Source organism: Callionymus lyra, chromosome 2 (genome assembly GCF_982586985.1).
Source record: "Callionymus lyra chromosome 2, fCalLyr1.hap1.1, whole genome shotgun sequence".
Classification (NCBI taxonomy): domain Eukaryota; kingdom Metazoa; phylum Chordata; class Actinopteri; order Syngnathiformes; family Callionymidae; genus Callionymus; species Callionymus lyra.
Genome location: NC_141819.1, coordinates 40,888,632 through 40,899,315, shown reverse-complemented (window position 1 = coordinate 40,899,315; position 10,684 = coordinate 40,888,632). Strand labels below are relative to the sequence as shown.

At 37.5% G+C, this 10,684-nt stretch overlaps 1 pseudogene; it reads left to right on the top strand.

The window, feature by feature from the left end:
- The first annotated feature begins 3,824 nt into the window (after positions 1-3,824).
- LOC148087044 (NLR family CARD domain-containing protein 3-like) lies at positions 3,825-10,472 on the top strand (annotated as a pseudogene).
- Positions 10,473-10,684: the final 212 nt, after the last annotated feature.

The window sequence follows — 10,684 nt, the reverse complement described above, 5'->3', positions numbered from 1 at the left end:
TAAGACTTTTCCCCAGAGGCAATAAGAAACTCTCATATTCTCACTCCTCTTCGTTGTACAGCAGGATAGAATGCATTTCATTCCTCGCCTGAAGCTTTCGGTAATATCAATAAATCATCTGATCACGCCACAGTGTGCAAACCACATAATTGATGCGGATTGTCGTCTCTGAAACCAACGACTGGGTTCTCAATTAGTTTTGGCTTGTCACAGCCAAACAAAAATGTCACAGGAGCTGATGTTCTGATGAAACATGAGTGTATCAGACAAGCCAATCTGTGCTGACAGAGGTTGAGTGACAGGCCTGAACGAGCAGGTGACAGGAGTCTCAGATAAGGCCCGCCACAGAAACAGAGCGACCCAGTTATTCAATTTGAATGCCTCTGCTCTTTTTGTGTTGCCGATTAAGGGGAGTCTTTTTTCCACAGATCAGGGTTGGAAACACCTTGAGGATGGTGGCTCGTAGACAGTTGCCTCAGGAGGAAACCTGTCAGCGAACCGTTGCGGGGCAGATATAGACCGATCATCCCCGACGACACACACTCACAATTTAGGCCATTTAGGGCAAAGTTCTCGGACTTCTGGCCCTCGGGGCCATCCATGATGCCGTGAGATGATATAATGCAAACCTTATTTTAATGTGTAACATTATCATATTAAATGTTATCATGTATGTAGCTTTGATTATATAGTGAAAGGGACGAAGAAAATAAAATCTAATGAGCCATAAACTGCCGCAAATTCTGAGTGAAACCACATAAAAATACCAAAACACTGAAGAATATATAAAAAAAATATTGATGAAAGTCATATAGAAAAGCCACTGCTTAAGACGCAACAGCCGGCGACCCAGTCTGGACAAGAATTTACCTCTAAGGGGCCCCGGCCAGTTAAATTGAGACCCCTAAGTTAAAATCTTTTTGGTTTTAGACTCACATACTATGCATTCCTGTCTTTATGAGATTTTAAAAAAACAAAGAGATATGGTTGCAGATGTCTGATGTCTGACCAGATTTCAGAGATTTGAGAAATTGTGCCAAAACACTATTATAGTTGCACGTCTTAAGAATTTGACATATTTTAAACAATCATGCTGTGCATACTAGGAATTAATTATATTTTAACAGTGTTTTGCTACACAATTCTGAGTGTGCATAATTTCCATAAAGGGCAGAATGGGAAAAAGGACCTAACAAGAACTTTTTATTTCGCAGAAACTTGGACTGAGACAGCAGTACTACTAGTTTACACGGCATTACACTAAGATGAACCAGAAACAAAGAAATCATCGTTCAAATCACAATTGTGACTAAGTTATAAAAAGCTCTGACACATGGGTCACCAGCCACCAGAGGTACATTTTTTTCATGATGCAGCCTCAGACTTGGGCATTTCTTTTTTTAAAAAATTCTACATGTCTTTATCTGTTATTCGTGTTTATTTTTATTTTTGTTTTACTGATAAACTTTGCCAATCCATCAATACCTCTTGTGCTAATACCATGGTATTTTTCAGGAGCAAGTCTAAAATCACAAGTGAAAAGTCAACCCCTGATAAAATATAACTTTAAACTATTACTGTGAAGGTCTTGGATTATGGCCTTAGGGGAGAGTCTGAGGTCAGGATGACATTTCAATTCAAAATTCAGCTTGCTCAAATCGTTTTTTTCACATTTTCTTTACCGCTTAATCCATTATGGAGGTCATACAGGGACTGGGGCCTAGTTTCTTTGAGCGTGAGGCGGGGGAAACCCCGGACAGAACGCCAGTCTGTCGCAGGGTACACAAAGACACACAACCATTGACACACACACTCATACCTACGGTCAATTTCCCCATATTCCGAAACAACCTGTGTATGTTTATGGACTGTGGGAGGAAACCGGAGTAAACCCATGTTACACGGGAGGACATACAAATTCCACACAGAAAGGTCACTAGTTACCTCGCTCCTAAGCCTAGAAGCGAAACAACAGCAATCTTTTTGCTGTGAGGTGTTGGCGCTAACCATATAAAGGCAAAATAATTAAAATATACGATAAATGGTACATGTTAAATACATACTTTGGTTTGCAAAAAAACTGTAATAATAGCTCTATTATCTCTTTTTTGTCATTTTTTAAATAGACAGCCATCATTGTCCCTCATATAATTGCAAAGTCCATCTATAACGGCACGTTAAATGGGGAATCAGGTTTTCTTTATGATAACAGATGTTATCTGGTAGCAGATTCGTTTTCACTGTATGAAGTTTGAGATAAGAGTGAGTGAGAGATTTTTATTTTATTTACAAATTGTATTAATTTCCCAAGATGACCGTGCAGAGTTGTGAGACGGCTTCTTTAGCACCTGGGTTGACAGGAAATAACAGCACGATCATGGACTATTTTACCCAAAAACTTTCTCTCAATTCAAACGTCAAGTACAGCTTTACATAAAAACTCATCCTGAGAGATCAAAGAAAAAAACGGAAGCGCCAGACAGACCAAAAAAAAGCTCATGGGATGTTTTGCTAGGGAAGCTGAATGCTAGCAGAAAACTGATTCCAACACCCCTACTGGCAGACATCTGCACTTAAGAATCTTGGGAAAACAACAACATATTGATTGATGACCGACATGTCTTTTGTGTGGACTGAAGCCTGCGTTCATGATCACTGCTGAGTTTTTCTTGTTTGGTATTTTTTGATGTGCTAATGTATTGCTGTAATTACCAGTCCTCATTATAATGAATGAAAAACTATTAAAAACCTTACATTTCCCATTAATAAGCAGCTCACTGACACAGTCTTCTTCAGTTACCTGAGGTTTCCGGTACAAACTGATAAGGCTTCATGGTGAGGCTACCAGATTGAAAACAACGCCAGGTGTTATTGTTTAGTAGACCAGAGCCAAGGATTATACTGTATAGCAGAGAGTGACATCTAGTTGCCTTGACAATTTGCCCGAGGCAGTTGTCCTCGCTCAGACACAATTAAACAAAGAAGTAGGAGTTGCTGGATAGCAGCTGAGTTTAAGCCAAGTCAAGTCTGGAGCCATTCCTGACAGGAAACGGTTGGAAATCACACACCGTATCCACAGGTATGACAGTTTAACAAGGTGCCTGTCAATTCCAGGTGTGTACATCTGCGTCTCAGTGAGGTGCTTTTGAGCAGAAGTGAGAAGAGGAATAGGTGGTGCCAAAGTAAAGTAGTAGTTCAGTTAACTTGTCATTCACATTCCTCTGCGCACTTATTATGTCAAATTATTTTTTCAAATTGCACAGCCATTAAGTTATAAATGAGCAATTAATTGTTATTGACTACTCATTATGCTCCTCTCTTTTCTTTCTAAGTTTGAAGTAAACGTTTTGATAAATGTAGCTTTTGGAGCAAATCAGGGCAATGCTGCCACACAGTGGTGATTAGATAAACTATAAGCAACAATAAGGTCACACAAAAGAAGCACAAATCGGAATTGAATTAGATATTGACGATAAAAAAGAATTATGATGGTTCTCTTTTTTGGGATGCTTACAAACCTAAGTAAGTTAGTTGATTTTATTTGTAATGCGCCTTTTGCAGACCAGGATCACAAAGCGCTTGAATAACAAAACAATACACAGTTAAAAATACGTACAAATTAAAAAAATAAATTAAAAGGTCAAGACAACAAAGAGACAAAAACACCGCCTTGTAGTATATTTTAATTTTAATTAATTTAGAATCATTAAGCTCAATATTCATTGATTAAATTCCATTTTATTTATAAAGAGCAAGTTCATATCTCAAGACATTTTTCAATTTAACCAATAATAATATTTGTATAGGTAGGTATACAGAAAGAGATGGAGCTCAAGGGCCCTCAGGTAGAGGACAACCTGGAAGGTACTACTAATATTGTTTTGAAGTAGGATTAATTCATTTATTGTAACTTTTCGGTGAACCTTGCCGGTGAGTTTGACCACTTTTTTTTTATGATAAGGTTCGATATTATTCTGGAAAATTCTAATTCATCCACTGGATATTACAAGAACTTTTGTCAACATTCCTACAAGCCCAGTCTCTCAAACCTGCTTTGCTGACGACAAACACTAAAGAGTATTTGTGCGTGTGCAATGCTCCCACATTGTGATGATTAGATAAACTGCATGAAACAACAAAGTCATGTATTACGCAAGTGATTTCCATAAAATTGGTTAAAAGTCAAAATCAATAAATCATTAAATTTCTCATATGATTTTTTGTGAGTCGCCTGAAGCTTCTGTCCTGACTTGTCTGTTTCAGTTCGTCATGGCATGTTTTAGTGAATTTGAATGTATTATTATGGTGTACCTTGCAAGTTTATAAAATAAACCAGATGCGCGTACAAGACGACAGTTACTTAACATGTTCAACATAGGGTGGTGTTTAAACTTGGAACGTCTTGAAATGATTTTTTTTTTTCTTTAGCTTATGTCTGGTCAATAGATCTATTTCTAAAGACACTAATGATCCTAAACAAAAAAGTAAATTTGGTTAAAAAAATAAGGCGTCCGATTTAAAAAGGAGGAAAACTGTACAAAATAGTGACAGTTGAACATTAATAACAAAATAGCAGTGCAGCAAAACCTCTGAGAAATGTTTTCAATGTCCTGACAGATTCAAAGAGTCCCTTTTTCCTAAAACTAAAAACCAAACAGGATATTCCAAACAGAGATTGGCTGAAAGATACGAGATCCACTGCAGAAATAAACTAAAAGAAAGCAAAGTATAATCAAAAACTTGCCAAATAAACAGTAACTCAAAGTGCTGATGAAAAAAAAATGCCAGGAAGATGTAAAAGTCCAGAAAACATAAGTAAAAGAGAAGAAGAGTTGTCAGTTTATACAGTACGGAACAGAGTAGATGCTAACAACGATCAGATGAACTAGTGTTTAAATGTGAATGGATTGTAGAGAATGTCCAGAACAGTGAGTCTCCAACAACTCCCATCAGAAACTGCCCCTGATAACTGTTGGCAGAAAAGACAAAACAGTGGAGAGATTGTGAAAATAAGAAAATACTTACATTTCCTGAATATTTATGACATTGAATATCTACGATATATTAAGGTTGTTGGGACGATTGTAGGTTTTATTTTCTACAATTCTAATCATGTCATGTCTTTCTGGCAGACTTAATGAACAATAATCATGAACTCACTTTGTTGGCAATTCACACCCTTGACGTATGAGCTGATGGATGAATTATAAGTGTAGTCGTGAGATGAATGGATGAATTTCAAGTGAAATCATGAGCTGAATCTATGTATTATAAGTGTAGTCGTGAGATGAATGGATGAATTATAAGTATAGTCATGAGATGAATGGATGAATTATAAGTGTAGTCATGAGATGAATGGATGAATTATAAGTGTAGTCATGAGATGAATGGATGAATTATAAGTGTAGTCATGAGATGAATGGATGAATTATAAGTGTAGTCATGAGATGAATGGATGAATTATAAGTGTAGTCATGAGCTGATGGATGAATTATAAGTGAAGTCATGAGATGAATGGATGAATTATAAGTGTAGTCATGAGATGAATGGATGAATTATAAGTGTAGTCATGAGATGAATGGATGAATTATAAGTGTAGTCATGAGATGAATGGATGAATTATAAGTGTAGTCATGAGCTGATGGATGAATTATAAGTGAAGTCATGAGATGAATGGATGAATTATAAGTGTAGTCATGAGATGAATGGATGAATTATAAGTGTAGTCATGAGCTGATGGATGAATTATAAGTGAAGTCATGAGATGAATGGATGAATTATAAGTGAAGTCATGAGATGAATGGATGAATTATAAGTGAAGTCATGAGATGAATGGATGAATTATAAGTGAAGTCATGAGATGAATGGATGAATTATAAGTGTAGTCATGAGCTGATGGATGAATTATAAGTGAAGTCATGAGATGAATGGATGAATTATAAGTGTAGTCATGAGCTGATGGATGAATTATAAGTGTAGTCATGAGATGAATGGATGAATTATAAGTGTAGTCATGAGATGAATGGATGAATTATAAGTGTAGTCATGAGCTGATGGATGAATTATAAGTGTAGTCATGAGATGAATGGATGAATTATAAGTGTAGTCATGAGCTGATGGATGAATTATAAGTGTAGTCATGAGATGAATGGATGAATTATAGGTGTAGTCATGAGATGAATGGATGAATTATAAGTGTAGTCATGAGTTGAATGGATGAATTATAAATGTAGTCATGAGCTAAAAGATTAAATATGAATATATTCATGAGGTGAATAAATGGATAATAACACAAAAACTGTTGAACGAAAACACAAATAATTTGAAAGTTAAGGAAACAGGCAGTGAACTGAATTTCTGAAAATTTGAACAAAAATAGAACAGACAAGCCCACAAAAAACCTTAACAACGTTGTGTTTTTGTTGTTCTTATGTCTGTGCCGATCATAATTCAAACCTGTTCAACCAGTCCTTCCACACTTTCATTCTTGATATTGTTTTATACCAGAAGACTCTGAACTCAGCTGCGTGTCTCTAAAGAGTCTAAAATGTCCATGGGAAAATATATTGACTTCAAATGTGGACATTCATACTCGCTCAAGTAGAAGAACTCACATTTCTCCGATCCTTAAAACTCTTCACTGGCTTCCAGTTTCTTTCAGGATCAACTTTAAAATTCTGGTTCTTACTTTCAGAACTATTCATTGTCAGGCTCCTCCTTACATCACTGATCTGATCCAGCCTTACACCCCAGCTCGGGCTCTGAGGTCTGTGGTTCAGAATCTACTGATGGTTCCACACACACGGCTCAGGACCAGAGGAGAGAAATCTTTTCAGGCTGTTGCTCCTAAGCTTTGGAACGATCTTCCTGTATCTCTGCGCTTGATGGATCTACTGATTCCTTTAAGAAACATCTTAAGACGTTTCTATTTGTTCAGGCTTTTCCTTGATTTTCTGGAACTCCTGTGTTGTTCTCAGTATTATCTTGATCTTTAAAGTATATACTTTTTTGAGTATTGTTTTGATTGTTAAAGCGCTTTGTGACACTGGTCTGGAAAAGCGCTATATAAATAAATATTACTTACTTACTTACTTACTTACAGTATCATCACAGAAGAAGCAGATGAGAGACAGCAACAACCTAAGCCTATAGGGCCTAAACATAGAGTGTGTCTGCCCTCCGGTGAACTGAAGGCCCTAGCTCAAAATCTACATTTAGAGATGTTTGGTATAACTAATAGATCTGAGTTCAAGGTACACAACGTGTGTTAGTCCAAGACCATGTAACGCTTAATAGCTGAATATAAGGATCTTAAATTGGATTCTAAATTCTACTTGAAACCAATGTGAAATGACCAGTACAGTACGTTGCTTAGTCTCTGTCGAAATTAAAAGAGAGAAAGAAAGTGAGAGTTCTTAGCTAAGATTCATATTCTTTACATTGGTAAAAGCAGCAAGACCATTACGAAAGGCTATATTATTTGTTAGGGATTGTCTAAGATGTTGTCGACCGACTAATAGAACAACACGTCCTCACACCCGAGGCGTCATACCGTCCGACGCCGTGCAATTCCCCCCGGGCGTCACTAGGGTGACGTTATAGGGGAGGAAAAAACGTTGGTTTTAGCCTACCTGAGTCACCCAGTAATATACATAGCACTCCCCGACGTCGGATTCAAACGACCCGGGTTACATTTGACGCGTCGCCCACCTTTTTGTTGCCATGGTAACGTGACGTGACGTGTCGCTGTTGTCATTTGGCTACCATAATTCTAAAACTATACAGCGCACTTGAAATGTTTAATGTCAACAGTGCGATTCTACCCCCAATTGTGCTTAACGACCTCAAACCACTTTGAGGTCGTACATGACGACCATAAATCGGTAAAAAATGCTTCATTTGTATTTTTTGAAGCTTGTATTGTTCACTCATCGAGGAAGTCAAGAGGCTCTCGCGGATTAATACATGCTTAAAAGGTCCTGTAAAAGTGACTATTTTGTATATTTTTAGGTGTTTCAACTCCATAATGTTGTCATTGTTTTATGAATGAGTAAAATAAAGTCTGGATGTGCTATTTCGCTTGATCCTCTTTATAATCCGGTGCGCTTTTCTATGAAAATAGAACCTTTCATTGAGATTGCGTTTATGGACATATGTTTTCTTTTTATTTAGCTGCAATTATGAGCGATCTACGTGACGTTTGTCAACAGTAATTGCGATCCTGCAGAGGTAACGTCACACACGCTAATAAACTGATCTTGCACGGAATGTAGAGCCATCACACCACAGGAATAAAATGAGATATTGTGCTTGTTTGTTTAAAAGCGCCATGGAAAACAATTGTAGATGTGTGCTTGAATAAAGACCGAGTTAAGTTCTGTAGTTTCAGCGTCAGCTAAAAAGTTTTCAAACTGCCGCACACACAACTTCCGCCAAACCTTCGGATGTTGACGTCACACTTGTTGACAAAGATCTATAGCATTTTGTCTATTGAGGCAAGATATAATTATTGCTTTAAGACTCAGAAATAATGTTTCATTGCGTGTAATGTAATTTTCTGTGGTGCGTTAACACGAGAGCTAGTTCGCTAAAACTTAGCTTTTTAAATTATAATGTAACTCACACACGTATTTTGTTTGTTATTTTGAAAGGACGAAAATATATTTATATTCCAATAAAAAGTTTGCTATATTGGTAGGTCATGGTAGGCGATTTATTTTATTAACATTCAAGATATTGATTTCATTTATCACTTCCGCATATTAATACAGATAACATATTTATCGTATTTAATTATATAAGTATACGTTTATTTTAACCCTTTTAGATGAGGGATTTGATCTGTTGTTGTTTTCTTTAAATTAATTAATATATATAAAATGATAATGAAAAGTATTTTAAATTCCAGCATAAAGAGGTAAACCAGATGGAAACACCATCAAACAATGGATGAAGGAAACATGGAGAGCTTATCTCTGAATGCATGATATGGATTTGGGAACTTTTTTCTACTTGGACCTCAGAGCTGATATTTGGATATGTTATTCTAGACTCCATTCTGAGTTGAACTGTGGTGGTTTGAACATTATTTAAAATAACTGTTTTTCTTGTAATTCAAAATTTACATGGATACAACCAAATGGGTTCTCTACATATCTCCAGAGACTTTGCCTTTTCACTGAGTAAGATCAATGCACTCGGGACCCAGCAGAGGGCAGTAATGTTGCCACTAAGTAAGGCCTCACCTTATCTCAAATTGTCTGTTTAATTCTCAGCTAAACTAGATGTTGTATGAACGATAGTGATACAAGTCGGATCCTGCATCGTTTGTTACTCAGGCTTACGTGTCAGTGAAGCACGACCAGACTCTCGCTTCCCTGAATCTGAAATACTGACATATTGATTCATCAAAGACCGTTAGTTGTTTACCAACAACAATTATTTCAAGTTTGTCTCTTTCTATTGCGTTAAGGTTATTATGTCCTTTATAATTACCTCTTTAGTTACGTCTATTAACAGGTAACATTTAACTGACACAGAACGTGACTCTGGACTGGGCTGAAGGCAAAGGCCACCAGAACTTCCAACTAATTCTTCCTTTCACCTTCACAGAGCTGAATTTCCTAAAAAAGAAAAAGTTGAGTTTGATTGAACATGTTTATTTTTTCTTTCCTGAAACCAAAGAATTTGGACTAAGCGTGTATGAAGAAGTCCAAGTCTTGTTCATCTTTGACGGTCTGGACGAGTGTTGACTCCCTCTAGACTTCCTCCACAATCCTGTCCTAATAGCAGCTACAGAGTCCACCTTGGTAGATGTCCTGCTGACAAACCTCATCAGGAAGAATCTGCTTCCCTCAGCTGGTCTCTGGATTACCACAAGACCAGCAGAAGCCAATCAGATCCCTCCTGAGTATAAGGACATAGTGACAGAGGTCAGAGGATTTACTGACCTCCAGAAGGAGGAGTACTTCAGGAAGAGGTCTAGTAATGAGAAGCAGAGCAGCACCATCATCCCTCACATCAAGACCTCAGGAAGCCTCCACATCATGTGTCACGTTCGAAAACTTCTGCTGGATCACTGCCACAGTTCTGGAGGACATGTTGTAGAGAAGCAAGACAGGAGAGCTGCCCAACATCCTGACTGAGATGTACATCCACTTCCTGGGGGTTCAGTCCAAAGTCAAGAAGCTGAAGTAACATGCAGAATCTGGGACAGACACTGTCTGGGATCTTGACAGCAGGAAGATGATGAAGTCTCTGGCAAAACTGGCTTTCTGCGTCGAGGAAACTTTATCTTCTAAGAATCAGATCTGATAGAGGGTAACATTGACATCACAGCTGCGTCCGTTTAATCTGGAGTGTTCACGCAGATCTTCAGAGAGGAAATAGGTCTGTACCAGGACAAGGTGCTGCTCTTCACGTCCCCTAAAGTTTCTCAGCTCTTGAGACAAATTGGTGTTAAGAACCTTTAGAAGCAAACTTCAAACAAAAAAGATTTCCACCAGAAAGCAATAAATAATTCTGTAGAAAGTCCAAATGGACATCTGGACCTATTTCTGTGCTTTCTTCTGGGTCTTTCTCTGGTCTCCCTCTTGCTCATCATTCAATTACGAGAGTTGCCGGTTTATAGGAGCAATTTGTAAACCTGTAAAGTAAACCTCCAAGAAGTGTCTATATATAATTG